At 40.0% G+C, this 19951-nt stretch overlaps 1 long non-coding RNA gene across 1 annotated transcript in view; it reads left to right on the forward strand.

The window, feature by feature from the left end:
- The window catches only part of LOC118664949, a 277905-nt gene extending 259535 nt beyond the window's left edge, over positions 1–18370 (forward strand). Inside the window, exon 4 of the long non-coding RNA XR_004970469.1 lies at positions 18243–18370. This is a non-coding gene — a long non-coding RNA (uncharacterized LOC118664949). The remainder of the gene's footprint in view (positions 1–18242) is intronic.
- Positions 18371–19951: the final 1581 nt, after the last annotated feature.

The raw sequence follows: 19951 nt of genomic DNA on the forward strand, positions 1-19951 counted from the left end.
ATCTGCAGGCCAGCACTCTATCCACTGAGCCAAACCGGCTAGGGCTGCTTGTGTCTGTTTTTACACTCATACTCCCTCACTTTGCACATTCTCACTAGACCCATGTTCATTCCACGAAGCAGCCTGTACATTTACATTTCAGTTTTCTCTAGATCACTGCAAAGGAGCCCTTTATCGAGTGGATATAATTATGACATTCTAATCTTATCACTGTCTTCATTTCCCTCTGCAGAAAATAAGATTGTTTTATTTCAACAAAGCCTTGCGTGTGAAATGAAGAGCCAACTACAGAATTCTCTGTACTCAGAAAATAAATATTACATGTAAGCTTTTCCTTCCCTTGGGCGTAGCCCCGAGCGAGGCAGAGCATGTGCCCTGCCCATTCAGCTCTCAGTAGTGCTTGTCAGTGGAGTAAGAGCAAGACATTTAATTATTGCACCAGGAGAGGGGGGCGGCAAAGGATAGAAAGGAAATACTATTAGCTAAGCAGGTAGTACTCCTCCAGCAAAAGCTGGTCATCTAATAAAAATATGAACAAATGAATCGGGGAGGAAGCACCAGCAGGTCTGCAAAGGCACCGTCATGTGACTGCCCATCAGTTATTTAGAGAAGTATAATCTTTTCCAGCAACACTAGTGGTCAGGGTACAGGGAAGGGAAACAAAGTCCTGGCACTGATTTTTAAGCAGGAGGTCTTGTTTATGCCTGCTCTAACTCCAGGTCTCAGGGTCCTTCTCCTGTGGGAGCTGGGCTGGCGGAGACAAAGATGGCTCACTCTAGATTCACACCAAAGAAACACACCCCCTGGTTTCACGTTAATTAGGCAGGTGGTATTTTTGATGACTAGGTAGGAGTGTAACTGTGTTTCCCCGTTTCTTCGTTTTTTAATTCTTTAAAGCACACCAGCCGGTATCCTAGCAATTGCCAAATCTGTGTGCATATGTCTGCGAGCGCCTGTGTGTGTGAGATTTACCTGCCTGTGAACACTCTGACAATGACATTGTACCGCCTTCTATGAGGGCGATATCCTCAGAGAAGACTAATCAGAAACCTGATTTTGATAAATAACCTTTTTCCTTTTACCATGCAGGGTTTGTTTAGAGTTGCTGTGTGATCACAAATTTGTAGCTTTATTGCTCAGATTGTAATACTGAAACCAGGCTGTCATTAACATTTGCACTCTCTTATTTTGAAAGAGCATTTTTATTAAAGGTCCACTAATGGCAGCGGTGGGGTGGGGTGGTGGAGGGAGGGGAGGGCAGAGAGTTGATTTTGAATGTCAAGGTATCCCATAGCCACAAACACATCATGCTGTTTAAGTTATATCCTCTATGCACTGCAGTTGGCAACCATCAGAATGCAAAGGAAGCCGAGAGGGGAGGGGGAAGTGACATCTTTTAAAAAGAGTGAAAGGATTGATTTCTACATCAGTCACTTGAATGAGGGATTCTCTCTAGAGGGTGCGGGAGGAGGCTCCTCACTGAATGCTAGGAGTGTCTACGGATTTGAATAATGGATTAGGAAGTGCACAAACATCACGATTTTCAGATTTCTCCTGCTGAATCAGGACAGCCTGTCCAAAACATCAGGGAGAAAGCTATTCTTTACCTTAGAAACGCTGCGACAAGGGGCCCAAATAATGACATTGCAAGAGGGAGCAAGTCCCCATGGACCAGTGTGGGATGAGGCTGAGCTAGAATGATCAGAGGCAGTTAGCTAGAGCTGGGCGGGCCGCTGAGTACCTTTCTGCTTGTCATTGTCTTTCTGTTCCCACGGCTGTGTGTGGGGGCAAGGCACTGTACATTCCCAAGGCTTTCAGGAGAGCACGTTGTGTGTGGGGGGGAGGGGTTCTCATTACTTTCTGACTAGAGTCTTTGCTGATGCTGTCCTTAGAGACCCCCAGCCTATTATTCATTTCCAGATGAATATTGCCTTAGGAGAGGTCCCCAGTTTATGTGACATCTGAATTGAAGCCTAAGAATCATTTAAAAAAAAAAATAAGCTGTTCAGTCTATGGAATTGGAAATTGTGGTAAAATCCACTCCTATATCTTAGGAAATGGTTATATACTAAAAACAGGCTACAAGAGCTAATGTCAACAATTCGGGCTTTCATCACTGTCTCTGAAGGGGAACAAGAAATACTTTACCTTGAGAGATGATGGGAAAAGCTATGGGCAAGGGTTGGCTCCTTGACAGAAAGAGGATAAGACATTGAGTGGGAGGGAGCACAACCAAGTCATTTTTCCGGTCAGTGATTAGCACCAATGAAGCAGACATCTCCCATCTCCTTTAAAACAAAACAAAACAAAACAAAACAAAAACGAGTGAGCATCCATATGTGAGGCTATGTAAACAGGACACTTCTTCTGATCCCAGGAGTTAAAAAAGCAGTGCCAAAAAGATGAGTCACTCAGGCATCACCACAAAAGCCAAGGTTGAGTTGGGGCTGAGTCATAGGAAAATAAGATCTAAACTCACGTCCCTACCTCCTTGTCCAGCTCCCTGGATGGTGCAGGTGAAATGGCCTCGTAGCAGCGTCTCCTATGAACATTTGGCTGTGTGGGTAAATAAAGCAGGAAATTAAAAATTTTTGAAAAGGGTTTTCTTACTGTAATTTTCCCCCACTGAATTAGCCAAGTCATCCTCTAGCCCTTCTTTTCTTTCTCCTGAGCTATCCTGGTTGGTATCTAGATTGGGGAAGAACTATTCCCAAGATGATAGTCAGCACACTCCAAGGAGTCCTCAGTAATGAATGCATGGAATGATCTACATGCCCATCTGGCCAAATCACTACTATTGGGTGAGTAACAGTCTGTGTACACAGAACACCTTTTCCTCCACCTCCTGAAGCAAGTCCTTGTGTCCCTGAAGAGCTGTCTGCAGTGTCTGACTACGATGTTTAATGCTGGCTTAGTCAGCCAACGTGCCTAAGACAAGTCATTGGCTAAGACACAGTCACTGTCCTCACAGAACTAATAGCCTTTTTGGTAAGATAAATTAAGTAAACATACAACTTTCAAACATAACAATGAAATAGGGTGAATCAAGTTTATAAGGGGGAATCAAGGTGAGTATATAGACAAAGTTGTAAGTATCTCAAGAATAATTTTTTTTAAAATACAACTATATTGTTGATCAAAGAGTACAAATATCCAGTTATAAGACAAATGGGTTTTGGGGATCTAATGTGCAGCATAGTGATTATAATTGGCAATAACGTATTGTATTCTTGAAAGTTGCTCAGAGAGTAGATCTTTAATGTTCTGACCTTATAGAGCTGTTAGGTACCTTTGCAAGATATAAGCGTATCAAATCAACATGTTAGATACCTTCTACTTACTGAATGTTATATATGTCAATTATATCTCAAAAAGCTGGAAAAATAAATAACAAAAATATATATCTCATATATATACAAATATATACATTTATAAGATGTGTGTGTGTGTGTGTGTGTGTGTGTGTGTGTGTGTGTAGTCTGACATGTATTTTAAAACTGAGATGGGGTGATCTCAAAGCCCTTCAAAATGTATACCATTGAAACAGGCAGAAAGGGAAAAGGAAGATACCCTATACACAGTGGTACACAGGTTAGACTGAAGTGCAAAGAGGATACTGTTTTTGACCCACAAGGAAGCACCACAGAGGCCACTTTAAAATGTTTCTTTCATCTTCACAACTCTTTGCAAAGTTTGTATGAGACACTCTAGGATGGTCAAGGTTACCCATCAGTAGAGGGGTCAGGACTTGCAGATAAGTAATTTACTGACTTCCAAGCCCATGCTGTCTACACTGCACATATGAGGTTAAGAAAGATACATTGAGAAACACAGCTTCTATTTTTCCCATGTCTCAAAAGCTCGTGGTAACGTCAAATGGGTAAAAGACTTACACATTATTAGAGAATTCCTATGTCCATAAGGTTAAAATGTAGAATCTCTACTTCAACATTTAGCAACCATTTTTTCAAACATGTGCTATCATTTGTCTTCCCCCCCACCTCAAAAAAAAAACTGAATAGTCAGCAGCAACCAGCTTGAGTTCAATGAGAGTTGAATTGAGGCTAAAGAAGCACCTCTTTCTAGAAGCCTAATCATATTACCTTTGTTTCTGTTTCATCAGGTTAAGGAAAACTATAGTTTTATCACTAGCCTCAGCCTTCTTTCTTCCTTTGTAAATTGTTTTTAATTTAAGAGAAAAACATGAGTGAAGCATTTAAATAATTGGAGACACCATAGCAAAGGATGGTGAAACTGGTCAAGTTGTTTTGTTGCCCCGAAAAAGAGCATCTATATTTATGAAATGCTCATTTTGGAATTGACCTGTGGAAATCCCAATTTTGGGTGCATAAAGCCTCCGGTGTTTGAAGAATGCACATGCGAAAAGTAAGAGTTGTAAGGAGCTAGGTAGAAGAATGTCAGTGTTTGTTATTATAAAATGGGTCCCTGCATTTTGAACAATCTAGAAATGTGAAGAAGAATTTATTCTCTTTAAAAGTAGAATAATTTTATATCAACTCACTCCTATATAAGACATTCTAGTGAGGGGGAAAAATCACACACAAAAAAGTCTTTAAGTTCTTCTCTAAACCAGAGTTTAAAAAACATATTTATGCTATGCTGAAATATGATACATATATTAATCATCAGAATGATCTTATGTTTGTACATTTGACATGATATTTAAATTTTAATTTATTGGTAGCTTTTATAGGACTTATAGTTCCCTCAGAACAATAAAATTACAGGGACAATTACTTTGAGACTGTTGAGCTGGCAATAAGTAGCATTCCTTACTCTATATTAAAATGAATCTAAAGACATGTAGTTTTGTTGTGGTGAAAATGAACTAGCAACCACAGTAAGAAAAATGATCAGGTTTATCAGCTGAAATATTTTATGTACTTTATGTTCTGAAGAATCATTAAAGTAATAACGACCTACATTTTGAATACCCAAGGTCAGGGATATCTATTATCTATCTATCTATCTATCTATCTATCTATCTATCTATCTATCTATCTACCTATCTACCTCTGTATCATATTTGCAGAGGGATATAGATGTAGATATGTGTATGAATATATGAACAAGTATGAAATTTAGTTCACAATCAAAAGATGCAAAGATACCTTTTTCCCCTTCTAAATTAGATTTTAATTGCCTCAAAACTTCCACCAGTAAAATACAGGGATTTCAGTTTGACTAATTTCGGAACAATCTGCTTTCAGGGATTTACCTATGGAGGAGACTGAAGACTGTCATTTTTTATGACCAATGGTGCTATTGTCAGCTTCCAGTCCTAGCCATCTTCCTCCTTAAAAGTGCTGCTGTAAGGTGGTCCTGAGGTGACCCTCACACAAACTCCCCTACTGACCTGAGGTCCCACAGCCCATCTCTTATCTGGGGTGGTAGGCATGCCTATAGTCTCTGCCACCCCATCATCTGTCTCCTCCCACATCTAGGGAGGTGTTAAACTTTCCCTCAGAGAAGTAAGCTACTATTCAAAGCATGTCCTTCCCTATGTCCTGCTCATCTTCCACCTCCCTGGCCTTTAGAAACAGAATATTTTTGTTATTCACTTCCCCTGTTATATATGGAACTTTTATACTGTACCATTTTGAAAGTTTATTTTCCCACTAACCTATTCTGGGAAATTTATGAGGCAGTTTCCTCCATTCAACAATGCCATACAAATTATAAATATGCATTAGGTCAGCATGCATCTGAACATGCAATGCCAGATAATTACTTTTAAAATTAAGCTGCTTGGGGTCAGGTACACACATCCCTTTCTTTAAGTTTTGCTTTTTAATTACAGTTTACATTCAAAATGATTTTGTATTCATGTCAGGTGTACAGCATAATGGTTATAGTTTATAAAGTGTTTCTCCCAATATTTCCAGTACCCACATGACACCATACATAGTTATTATAATATTATTGACTATATTCCTTATACAGTACTTTACATCCCCGTGATGGTTTTGTAGCTACCAATCTGTACTTCTTATTTCTTCACCTTTTATATTCAGTCCCTCAACCCACCTCCCTTCTAGCAACTATCAGTCTGTTCTCTGTATATATGAATCTGTTTTTGTTTTGTTTGTTCATTTATATCATTATTTAAATTCAAATATAAGAGAAATCATATAGTATTTATCTTTCTCTGATTGACTTATTCTGTTTACCCCTTTTTAAAGATCATTTGATACTCGATACTAAGTATCTCAAAGACTCAGGAAGGAAAAGGAAAAGGAAATGCGGTTGTTAAAATAGCCTGGTACAGTTGCTATAAGCAGGAGTTTTTAACATGCAAACCGTACAGTGAGTACAGTATTTAAATCCACAGAGATGCTTTAAATAGAGTATTTCTGTAATGCAACATCTTGTGTTTTCATATTTCCCATCATATTCAAAAATATTCTTCAACATAAAGAAAAAGTACAATATATTTGCATAGCGGGAATTAAGAGCTAAAAACACCAGAGGCTGTACAGATACTGCAATAATAAAATAGAGTGCTTTATGATTTCTGTTCATTTTGAAAGTGAATGTTTATACATATAAATCATTATATACAAAATTACTATCAAATTTATGATGTTTTAAAAAATAAAGTAGCAATGTTAAATGTTGGAGTCACAAGGATTAAGCTATGATTATTTTCCTGAGGATATGTAGATGTCAAAATGATGCTTATTGATTACTTTTTATAGAGAAGATAACACCAAGCAAAGTAACATAAAGTAAAATAAATCTAGTAACCACTGAAATTAAGTAAGACTTGTGTTTATAGAGCTATCGTTAAGAAAACCTACTCACTTTTTAGAAAGATACCCTTCTTTCTTTAAGAATCATTTATACTCATAGAAATGATTAAGCATTTTCATTCTTATAATTAAACTTGCATTTCATTTATGTTCCACTTCCTTGAAGGAACAAGATAGTGCTGGGGGAGAGGGAAGAATGGTTTGTGGGTAGCTTCAAGCCATATTTTCCTCATTCATCCAATAAATATATATTGTGTTCGTTACTAAGCATGTAGCTGAAAATAAGACAGGCACAGCCTAAGTCCTTATACAATCAAACCCACACCATTATTAAGTTAATAATGGTTATGTGTTGAAACCTATATAGACAGTTTCTTGATTTTGAATTAACCGATTGTTCTTAGAGGTGCATACCAGGACCACATGGATATACAAACATTTTATTTCTAGCAATAAACCTGGCTATGTATTAACTCTTCCACCACACATTACATGTGCCCCATTGTCTCTATCATTTCATTTTTCTGGGAAACCTATGAGGTCCTTTCAAGATAATTGGATAATTCAAATGAGAAGATTTTACATCTGAAAAGGAATATTTTATCATTAATGGTGGGCCTTAGTCAGGTTATGTATGCTCTAGTCCTAAAGTTTTATTCAAAATGGTAATTCTTATCTTACACACTCAGTATTATTTTTGAAGTCCTCGCAATTTGTAATATTTTGAAAGTAGACTGAAGTTGGCAGTTGTTACAGTCAGTTATTGCTGCATAACTACAAAACTAAATGCAATTGTATTAAACAAAAATTCTTTTATTATGCTCCTATATTCTGTGGGTGAGGAATTTGGAAAAGGCACAGGCTTATCTCTGCTCGATTATGTCTGAGGTCTCAGCTGAAAAGACTCAAAGAATTGAGGCTACTCAAAGACTAGGATTGTAATCGTCTAAGAGCTCCCCCATTCGCAAGTCTGGACAATGATGCCAGCTGTGGCTGGACCTCAGTGGCCTCAGTCAGAAGAGCTACATGTGGCTTTTCCATGTCATCTTTCTTACTCTTCACAGCCTGTGACTGGCTTCTAAGAGTGAGCTTCTAGGCAGAAACTTATCTCCTTATATGACATAGTCACATGGTGTCACTTTCACCATAGACATAGGCCTACACAGATTTAAGGAGACCAGAGACCCCTGAAAATTAGTTCAACTACCAGCTCCATTTGTACATCAAAGTTCGAAGTTAATGTTTCATCCCAATCAGTATCTTTACCTTTCATCTGATTGAGCTCAGATACCCCTAGGTAACTTTCTCAAACTTCTCCCATTCATAGATGACACAGCTGGGTAGAAATTAGTCTCTAAAAATACTTTCACACAACCGGCTTGTTTTCTAGTCACTGTCTGCTTATGTTATGCTCATTCCATCTGTCAATAGATGTGAGTCACACACTCGACCTTTCAGCTTTACTTGCGCACATAAATTTCTTCCAATTTCCTGTGAAACAAACACGTTTAACTCTTTAGGGTTTTATAATTTGCACACAAGTCAGACAGCGATGATTCAAAGAACAAAAAAAGCCCTCAGTGTGACAAATTTGGCCCAAGCCTTTTATAACAGAAACACATTTTCTTTGACTATTTGACTGATAGAGGTAGGTAAATACATAGAGATGCATTTGTATTTGTCTATGTTTCTATCTACATATAACCAAATTTTCCATGGCTTTCCATATGTTGAAGCAAAACAATTTAAAGCAGGCACTGAGATCCACTAACGAATTCCTGGTAACCCTTCCCAGTCCTATGTAAATTCTCCCTCTCATAATATATGTGAAAGAAGACTTGAGTGTTGTAGTGAGAAAGCAGAGTTGATCCCTCTCTATCTACCTGGGATCGTGACTGTTTTACCAAACTGGTCTATTTTTTTTTTTTCATTCTCTCTACACATAATAAAGAATCCAAGTTAGAAAAAGATGTTGGCAGAAACACATCTCTATTTTGAGAAATTTGATTTGACTGGGTTTAAATTAAAACTAGGTCCCTGATTTTACAAAATCCCCTCACCCAAGTCTTTTATGATACAAAAAAAATGCACACAATAACTGAATAACAAAGTGATGAAATTGACAAAGGTAGCAAAAAGCCCAAATGTGTTCTTAGTTCAGAAGATATTCTTACCCAGAACAAATGAGGAATCACAAGAACTATTTTCTTCTGTTTCCTCTTTGGTTCCCAATCCCAGAGTGGCTGACGTGGTAGGGGCTGTTGCTTTAAGAGCTGTGGAGGGGAGCTGTGCTTGCAAAGCTCCAGGCAAAAGGAAAGGAGATAGTTTTGTGCCAAAATGATAAGGAATCTCCATCCATGCCATTTCTATTCTACTTTTTTGTGTTTCCTTTCATGTCACTTGGTAAATCTGTTGGCCTCAATAAAATGTTCTGACTGAGCTTCCTGCATTATGGATTCAGGTATAGGATCACAGGGGTAGACAGGAGAATGTGTAGGATTATTCCCAAGGTAATCAAAGATTCCCAAGATCATCTGAGACTAAGTGAAGTGAAGGGGCTTTCCTAGTCACCCACTTAGATGTAGAGCCCAGAGATCCACATTTGCTGACCAGTGCTTACTAGCTAATCCTCATCTCTGTTCGAGCTGGTAGAAGTGGGTGTTCTGAATCATCCTCGCAAAGAGTATAAGCCACGATTTATCCTTAAGATATAAATCCAAAATCCTGGAGTGATTTCCCCTGAAAATTTTTGTGTTACTTTTGTGACTAATCTGAAGTGTTGGAAGGAACACAAGACAGCCAGGGACCTAGGAGCAGCACACAACACCTGGGCACAATGATTGCATAGGAGCTTCTCCAAGCATATGGGGAGATGAAGAAATTTTAATATGGATGAACATGTGGCACCCATAGAAGGTCAGAGACATAGGCCATTCCAGCTTTGCTGACCTAGAAGTGAAAGGAGACACAACACTATGTGATATAACAGAAATAACTGTCTTTGGAATAAGGCAGATATGGGATCCAACCTACCATTTCAAATAAATGGTCTTGCACAAATGGCTTAATTTTTCTCAGCTATGAAATGGAGAGAATGGAGAACAATGATAATAATAACTAGCTTAAATTATCATAGGGATTACATGACATGGGACTCTGTCAGTCTTCTTCACTGCCACATCCCCAATCCCTTGGGGCTGTCAAGGACTTTCTCCCCAGTTCCCTATGTTTGGCACACAGTGGGAGCTCTCTATAGATTAGCTCTTCTTCTCTGCTCTTTCTCTGAGCTTCTATCCAAAAGTCATGAATCATCTTCCGTTTTATTAATATTCATCATCTTGGAAACATTTTAATAGTGAAAAGGCTTATCAATTTATTACCAATGGTTTATTTGTTTAAATTAATTATGATGGTGTTCCTTAGGAATAGAAAATCCTAACGAAGGGCATGTCTGGAGCAAAAGCAATAATGGAGATGTACAAGAGGTAAGAAGGGACTTTTAATGTATGACCAGGCAGTTAGTCCCAGGGTCTGTTGTCACAAAGGCCACCCCATTAAGGAAACAGTACCAAGTTCAAGAAAGCTTGGGTTTCATTTAAAAGACTAATGAAATTGATTTCCCAGAGGACAACTCTCAAGTCCCAAACTAAAGGAAAGACATTCTACCCAGAAAATGTGTGCAAATAGTTTGGAGTCCATGAAGAGCCAATATGATTCCAAATCTGAACTGAGATCTATATAGAAGGGATAACCATTAAAAATATCAGCCTCTTTGTGCAGCATCCCCCCGCCCCCCCAATAATCAAATGTGACTTAACCAGAAAATGAAGAAAACAAAATGTTGGTTGAAAAGAAAACTTCCTGGCAGGAAAGTCTACCAAAATGATGACTCCTTCCAAGAAAGTGATTCAGCTAGCCTCCCAGGAGGCATATGAACCCAGGTTGCACAGGGGAATAGAAAGTACATCATGGCCAACTGTCTGCTTCCCCAGACGTGCACTGGCCACATCAATGAAGTCTTCCCATCTTGATTCTCCGTGATTTCAGCACAAATTGCTTTGGTGGGTTCCTGACCCTCTGTTGGAGCTCATGAAGTTGCCAATAAGTGACTAAATCAGTGGAAAATGGAAAAATAAGGATGCTTCTAAGTCTGATTACTGTGTAAATATTCGAGATACTTCAGAGGGCCCAGTGTATTTGGATGCTGGTTTCTGATTCAGAAAGCAAATTTGTTCTGCAGGTATCTCTGCTTTATGGCCTCAGCTTACTGTCCAGTTGTCAGTGTTTTGAACAAGTAACTTTCTAAACTTTATTTCACATCTTAGTCATAGTGCAAGGTTATTCTCCATAGGCACTGAGTCAGAATAAAGTGGAAAACAACATAACCACTTTTGTAGAGATTTGTTTCAGTTAGAATTAAGGTGGTGGCTACATATTTTTTCCCCCATCATTTTATATTCTGGGAAGTCTATTTACATCCTTTCTGGAATACACTGAGAAATAATAAGTAATGAATACTGATCCTATTCCAGTAAGAAAAATTATGAACAAGAATAGGTCAGAGATGTAGAGATTGTAGTACAAATTATGATGGATTTTTATCCAAAATTTTTCTCCCCAAATTAAATCTCAGAAAACCTCAATGGCATCAAATGGGCTGGATACACAATCAGAAATTTAGCTTTCAGGTGTTAGATTTCCACTCTTTATTTTAACCAGTGTGTGCATTTCAGCAAGATTACTCCAAAGCTAAGTCAGATACTGCAAGCCATATTTTCCTTATTATCTTACCTAATAATAGACAAACATGTAAATTGTCCATACCTTTGCTACACTAACCAGCCAATCAGGAGAGTATGCAAATTAACCCAACAAAGATGGCGGTTAATTTGCATACGTAGACTCCAAGTGGTGGAGCGAAGCCTGACGGCCCTGGAGCTGGAGCAGCAAAGCCTGATGGCTCCAGGGCTGGCTGCAGCCGGAGCCCGGCCAGAGCAAAGGCCTGGGTCCCGGGTGCCACAGGCAAACTGGTGCCAGCAGCCAAGGGAAGGGAAAGCCTATTGCACAAATCTCTTCATGCAACAGGCCTCTAGTCCCAATATGTAAAAAGCCAGGGCCCATGATGACCAAAACGACCAAATGAGCTGTCGTCATGAGGTGGCATTGACTGGCGAACGGGCTGAACTTCTGACCTCTTGGTCCCTCCCCCCAACTCCCGTGGGCGCTGGGAGCTCCCTCCTACCTCCCATGGGCCACAACGGCTCCTTCCCACCTCCCGTGGGTGGTGGAAGCTCGCTCCCACCTCCTAAGGGTGGCGGTGGCTCGCTCCTGCCTCCTGCAGGCACCGGGGGTTCCTTTCTGCCTCCTGCAAGAGGCAGTGGCTCACTTCTGCCTCTTACTCCCACCTCCCGTGGGCACTGGTGGCTCCCAGCTGCCTCCAGTGAACCACCATCACCCACTGTAGCCAGCAAACCAGCCCAATCAGGGGGTGGGGCCAGCCAACCTCAAGGCCCCTCCCCCCCATGACCTGCTCCTGATCGGACTCTCTCATTCCGATCAAGAGCGGGCTGCACAGAGCATGGACCCTTCCTGGCAGCCTCGAGTCCCTGGGGTTGAGCATTCTGATGGCCCTGCCCAGAGAGTAGAGGCACCTGATGGGTAGAGAGAGGAACCACAGGCCTCCAGGGAGCACCGCAGAGTTGGCAAGGAGAGCAGAGGGCCTGTGGAGAAGGGAGGAAGCGAAGCCAGTGGACATCAGCCCAGAATCCAGCCCTTCCCACCGGAGGCAGCAGCCCTCAACCCAGAACCCCAGTCCGAATCAGAAGAGCCCGAGGGAGGCTTCAGGAAGCTCTACGCAGAGCTACGTGTTGAGAACGAGAGACTTTATGAGGCCCTGACCGAAACCACGCTGCGGCTGGCACAGCTCAAGGTGGAGCTGGAGCGTACCACGCAGATGCAGGAGCACTTTGCAGAGAGGCTGGCCCTCCTAGAGCTGGAGAAATTTGAGTGCAGGGCCCTGGAGCACATACCACTGAGCTGAAAGAGGACCTGAAGGGCCTGTCCAACCTCTGGGATGACAACCCGCGCCTTAAGGACAAGAATGCAGCCCTGATCTGCATTATCAGCAAACTGTTCAAGTGACCCTGGAGGACTTGCCCCTGCACCCACATTTATCCAGCTGCTTCTGCCACACGCACCCCTCCCCCTGTGTGAACACAGGTGATAGGGCTGCTGGGGAGTCTCTGAGGAGCCATAACCTTCCCTCAGGACCTCCAAGCTTAGAGGGGAGGACAGAGTCCCCAGGATCAAAGAGGGCCATCTGAGGCCAGGATGGAGAGAGGGAGGCTGAGCCAGGTTGGGGGACCAGGGCTGCAGGCAGGACCAGGAAGGAATCGAGGACCCGAAAGTGCCAGGACCAGTAGCCAGGACCAGAGTGGTCACTTGGAGGTCCCCTCTCACGTGTGCTGCCACCAGTCACCCCTCCTGCCCCTGAGGAGGGATCTGAGAATGTGCCAAGCATCCCCCCAGTCTGGGCCAGGTGGGCCTGTATATAGGGTCCATGTACAATAGGGAGGGATGTTTTCTATTTTTTGCTGCCCGTCTCTGATGCTGGGGGAGAAGGTATATTTTTGAGCACAGTAGGGCAGCGGGCTGGTGGGCGGGGCTGCGAGCAGTGGCGGGCTACCGCACACAGAATTTTTCACGCTGAGCCCCTAGTCTTCAATAAAACTGAAGTCCCAAGTGAAATGAAACTCAATGAAAAAAAGCTGTGGTGTAGTTAATGGCTGCAAATTGGGCATTGTAATCCCAAAATAACAATGTTTAGTGTTCATAAAGATCTTTACATTGTTCAGAGTATCCTCACCTGTTCTTACATAAAGAAGAATCAAAGTGTTAGGAAGTTAATTGATATGACACAAGGATTGGACACAGAGCTTGTTATAGAACATAATTTACCCAAACCACCAATATATTCCCCCTCATGTTAGTGGCAGCCCACATGCAGATGACTGTTTTTCCTTTGGCATCATTTTTCAGCCAACATTTCTGCCATTGGTGTTGTTTTAATCCCACTTTGCCACTCCAGATAATAGGTTTTTGGGTCGCTGGTAGGTAAAATCTCAGAAAGGAATGAATGCAGTGTGGATGCCTTGGGACCAGTGACCAGTGCCCACCACGGTCACTTTATTTGACTACTCTCTACTCTTCAGTCCTTGCTCCCTCAATAACTATTTAGACTTGATTATCAAGATAGATCTATAAGTAAATCGAAATAAAGCCACTTAGTTGTGAAAAATATACTGAAATCCTCTAATGACAGGCTTCTTATAACTACTGTTAATGGTTGTTTTTGGAGCAAATGACCAGCAATGCACCTAGGCACCAAGCTATATCTGATTGACAATCAATAATTTTTTTTTCCTATCTCCATCTCCTCAGTTAACATAATGAGATCTTCCCACAATATTCTGCTTTTTCCCCATAGGCAATGACTTGCTATAAAATTGAGACCCTTGCCTGTTTACTTAAGAGCCAATTATTTCCCAAACCCAGTTGATTTATAAGTTGCTTTTTCACAAAGATCTTGCTTTAAAAGATGCAATATGTAGTTTACGATTTTATTGTGAAATTGTATTTCACAGAGAAGTGAAAAAGCAAAACTAAAAAAAGTACAGAATAATAGTTGTAATTCAGACAATTGTGTGATTAATACTCAAGAAATATGACACTATAATCAACCCAGATTTCCCTGTGAGGGTACAGCTTTTCTTCAAAATAGTCACACACATATGTAGGAAGAAATTGTGATATAGTAGAAAAGACAGAGATTCTAAAATCACACAGACCTGGGATTAATTTTGTTTTCCTCACTTATAAACTGTGTAAATTCAGCCAAGTCATTTAACCTCTTTGACCCTCAGCACAGACATCTGTAAGTGGGAATGATAAAACCCACATTTCAGTGTAGCCATGAAGTTGGTATATGTACACAAACACATGTACTTGTAGAGATGTATGTGGGGGAGCATATGACAGTAACTATTACCACTAGAAATCACACATGCTTCAAAGGCATTATTATATATGTATATACATGACAACTTTACTTATTCCAGTAATTTAAATTATAAACATTTGCCTTGACTAAAGTTTGTCTTTTCAGTGATTACAAGTCTGAAAAATATTGATTTCTGAGAAAATGGATATTTTAAATCAAAATATAGAAGATTGATTTAATAACCCTTTAGGCATTGGTTGTATGTGCTGCAAATTAAAAACATTTTTAATATATACCCAGCAGTATTTCTAATTAGATTGTACATTGTTATTTTCTAAATGTTAAAGAAGATATATTTTACTAAAATGTTCTAAATTCAGACTTTGAACTAATTGACCAAAATAGCCATCTGTAATTAATCTGACCTTACAGTGTTTCAATTAATTATTACTACATTTCTAACAATAGACTTTTGTATCAACACAATTTTTAAAATATTATGATCAATTGAATGAATTGTTAAATTGTATCATTCTAGGATAAATCTCATATCAGAATATTCTAGCATTCCATTCCTATAAAAAATTATATAGATAAATTGAGACAAAAGAGTGTTCCCACTTTTCTAGAATTCCCAGGAACTACATTGTTTTGCTTAAATAACTCTTTCACCAATGTTAATAAGAGCAAAAGAAAGTTTAGATGTCTTTTAGTATGGTCAGATTGTGAAAGGGTTAATGTGGACTACATTTAGATGATCAGCATTTAACTTTTTATCTTTAGTTTTGATTTTTGTCCTCCACCAGGGAAAACAGGAATAGGCCATTTTGTTTTCCCACACAGTGAATATATTATGTCCTTTCTATGTCATAAGTTTGAATCTCGTCTATGAAAATCTTCATATCTGATATTGACTTTGTAATGTCTTTTAGATTTGGAAATAACAATACTAACTGTGTCTACATCAAAAACTTGTTAAGGGTAAACTAACAATGTATATAAAATATACATTTAAAAACATTTAATTGTATACTAATGAAAATTATGACTACTATGTTCTCATCTTGCCAGAGTTTCGTTAATTCAATTTTCATAAGTTGTGATGTTCTTGAGATGGATTATTTTACAGATACTGCTTCACTGTTTACCTTACTCTGAGGATGTCTTTAGAATATAAAAGGAAAAGTTATGTTTATGGCTACATACTTTGTGGATTAATGGTTCTAAGAAGAATCTTAGCTTTATCTTTTCTGTTAGGTCAATTAAGTGGGAACTCACCACTCAGGAATGCACTAGTTGTTATTCAAAAACTTGGGAGAATTCACTTTCACATTAAGATGGATAAGCTGATTACTCTGACTGAAACTTGTAGCTAAGATTATCCTTTAAAATATCATGACTCAATTGAATAAATTCACTACAGACTAAGTGTGGATATAGCTAAGCACATTAAGCACATGTAGATCCATTAAGGAAGTTGCTAAACATCGTTTCCTCTTTCTGAAAGGTCCTTACCCCCTTCTTCCTATTGAAATCTGACACATGCTTCAGTGTCCAGCTCAGCTGTTACCTTTTCTATAAAGATAATTCCCCAAACAGATTCAGTTTATAACCTCTTCTCAACCCCCAAAATTGTCTGTCTTCTACAACGTCTACGCTGCCGACCCATTGGATCCTGGCACCCTGAGGTCAGGAACCTACTCTCACTCATTCTTGTATCCTTTGGGTTATCCGAGTGCTTTCATCCTTTCTCATTGTGGTGGTGAATGTTAGCTTTCCCCAATGGAAGCCATCCCTCAGTATTCGTGGGGGATTGATTCTAGGAACACCCAATACCAAAATGCTCAAGTCCCTCATATAAAATAGGCTACGGCATATAGGCCAAAGCAGTGTATGCCTACATAGCATCTCATCCTCGTGGATTCAGTGTAGTGTTAGGCCAGTGGAAAATTCAGCTTTTGGTTTTTGGAACTTTCTGGGATTTTTTTTTTTAATATTTTTGATCCGAGATTGCTTGGATCAGCTGATAGGAAACCCGCAGATACGGAGGACCGACTGTATCTGCCTTTTTTTTCTTCCTTTCTTATATTTTTCACTTGGGCATATGCCTGCCCAGTATAATGACTGCATTTCCCAATTTAGATGTGGCCTTGTGGCAAATTTCATCTAAGTACTGATTTAAGAGCAGGAATCACATAAGAAATTTCTGGATTGTTCCTCTTATAGGGAAATGGTACAATTTTCTCCTACTTCTTTCCCCTTCCTTACAAGTAATCTTGAAACATGCAGATCAAGGCAACATTCTTGGGAACAAGGGGCAACATGCTATAAAGAGATTGTGTCCCCAACACTATGGAGCCACCCTCCAGTTCTGGTATGCTTACACTGAGACTGTTAGATGAAAGAAAATCACACTTCTATGTTTAAGCTTCTGGTGCTTTGAGTCTCCATCACGGTAGTCAAACTTATAACCTAACAAGTATACTTCTGCATTACGGGTGCAAATAATAATTTTTTGGACCGAATAGAATCATGTTTACATAATATAAATTGAAGCAGATGTTTTTTAATGTAGCCATGTTAATGCCTCTTTGGGGATTGTTCATCATTTTTGCTCTTTTGGCTTATAGGTCATCTAATATTTAGGGCAAAAATACATTTGGTTTATTTATTTATATCACCGACCTGTTTGGTGGTGTTTAACAGCATATCCTTTTCTTTGGGAATAGGATTCCAACAGGAAAATTGCTGGATGTGAGTCTAAAACTAGAATATATTACAGATAACTTGGTTCATTTTTCTATGACTTCACATAGGCTATTTTCATTTTCTATAACACTTTGTCTAAGTTTTAATATAATGCCTGATCCTCCAACCAGACTAATTTCTATGAGGAAAGGACCATGTCTGTAAAATTTACTGATGTATCCTAAAGATCTGGAATATTCCATTTATTCATTAATTATTTGTTGGGGGGTGGGAGGAAGAAAGGAAGAGAAAAGATAGAGAAGGAGTGAAGAAAGGAAGGGAAGAAGGAAGAAAGGAAAGAAGGAAATAGGGAGGGGAGAAAGGAAAGAATTCAGAGAGGAAAGCTATGCCACCATGAAAAGAGAGAGAACTAGAAGCCATGTTTGGATCTGATTATTTGAAAGACTCATATAATGGAGAAAATATGTTTCTAAAGGAGAGAGTTTTGAATCATTAAAATTAATTTCTTCTTTATTCTGTGTGGGTAGTTACAGTAGAAAAGGAATAAGCATCCCCCCCCCCCCAATCCAAAGAATTCAAAGCTTGAAAACTTTGCCTATTTGCGTAATCAGCAGTTAACTCCAAAGAATTCTCTATAGTATCTCGGGATGTATGCCCAGGATCGTCCATTTTCTCTTATTTCTTGAATAAAAATTTGCCAGGAGGGATTTGATCAGGCCCCCACCGGCGCTGCAGCCTGACTGAACTTCCTGGTCCTCTAGGTGGTGTTGGAAATGTCACTCGGAGGATCACTGCCAAGTTGGAAAATGACTGCTTATGACTCCACAGGCAGAGAGGGACAGGTGTCTTCATCTGGCTGCCAGCACTTTCTGTGCCATGAGAAGTTTCTGTGGGGAAAAAAGGTAAAGTTTCTTTTGAAATGGGGATTTTAAATTTTCAACACGTCTTAAATCAAACATATTGGACACCCTTGATCTCCCTGCTCACTGATACATTTCCTTCATTTTGCTCCAGGATACCACATCTGTTGGTTTTCCTCCTACCTCACTGGTCACTTCCTCTTGGTCCCTTTTGCTCATTAGAATGCTTCATACCTCATTCCTAGGGTCACTTCGCTTTCCTACCTGCACTTCCTTGAAGAGTCCATTCATGCAGTTCTAAGTACCAGCTGTACTGATGACTCCCAATTTTGTATCCCCAGCTATAATCCAGACCCATGTATTCAACTGCTTACCTGACAATTTTGTGAGCTCTCCACAATGATTACAAGTTAACCACATGAAAATCTGAACATCTCCAGATTTACATAATCTCAGCTGATTGAAACTCCAGCCTTCAGTTGGGGGCGGGAGGGGGGTCGCACGGGCGGGGAATGACAATAGGATTCTAGCTTTGAGGCCTCTCTTCCACATTTCACTGTTGAATCAGCAGACTTCTGTGCACTCCACCCTCAAAGTACATGTAATAAGTTCCAAGACCCCCCAAGGAAGCATGAACCCACAAATAATACCAAACCCTACATATATATTATGTTTTTCCTATACATACGTTTATAAATTAGGCACAGTAAGAGTTTAACAATAATTAGTAATAATAGAGCAATTATAACAATATACTTAATATAAGTGTCAAAGAGTTATGTGGTCTCTCTCAAAATATCTCATTGTACTGTACTTGTTACCAGTGGGTGCCTTTGCATCTCCACCTGTTACTGGTAGAAATGGCGTTCTCGTGATGTTGCAAGAAATGGAATTGCCTGAGACCTGCATGGTAGTATGAGTAATCTTTATTTATGTGGATTTAAGCCTCTGGGTTTCCAACATTCCATTTCCCTCTGTCCCACCATGGAAGAAGTCCAGCCTTGTCTCAGCAGGGCTAGAATGAAGGCCATTGCCCAGTCTCCGCTCTATATTCAAGTACAGCCCAGTCTAGCAACTGGCTAGCTTAGCTTGTGTTCCCAGCTGCAGTTCATTGTGCTTAGGTTCCTCACAGCCATGGGTCATGCAGCTGCTTAAGGCCACATGGCGGGTGAATGCGGGTCACAGGGCAAGAGAGGACCAAGCACTCAAGGGAGGAGGAAGAGAGAGAGAACTCTTTGAGGATTATAACTAGGAGATTAATTGATGGACCCTTCAAGTTTTCACCTGCTTGCAGTGGCTTCACACCCCTTTAGCTAGTTATCTTTTTCCCAGATTAGACTGACAAGCAAGCATCTTCCCTATGTCACCCCAATTTCATTGTGCATGTGTCCATCTCCCCCTTGGTTCGAACCCTTCCCCCAGTGGGAAATGGACCAGTGGTTTCCTGGGGAGCGTGAAGCTATAGCTTCCTGTTGAAGCTGCCCAGATAACCAAGCTTATAATATCTGGCCTCCCCTTTGCTCTCTTTTTATTATTAATATTAATAACTAGCTAATTATGATGATAACATATGTTTCTTGGGATGTTGTGAGATGATACAGTGTCTAGGG

The sequence above is a fragment of the Myotis myotis genome, unplaced genomic scaffold (assembly GCF_014108235.1).
Source record: "Myotis myotis isolate mMyoMyo1 unplaced genomic scaffold, mMyoMyo1.p scaffold_m19_p_10, whole genome shotgun sequence".
NCBI classification, from domain to species: domain Eukaryota; kingdom Metazoa; phylum Chordata; class Mammalia; order Chiroptera; family Vespertilionidae; genus Myotis; species Myotis myotis.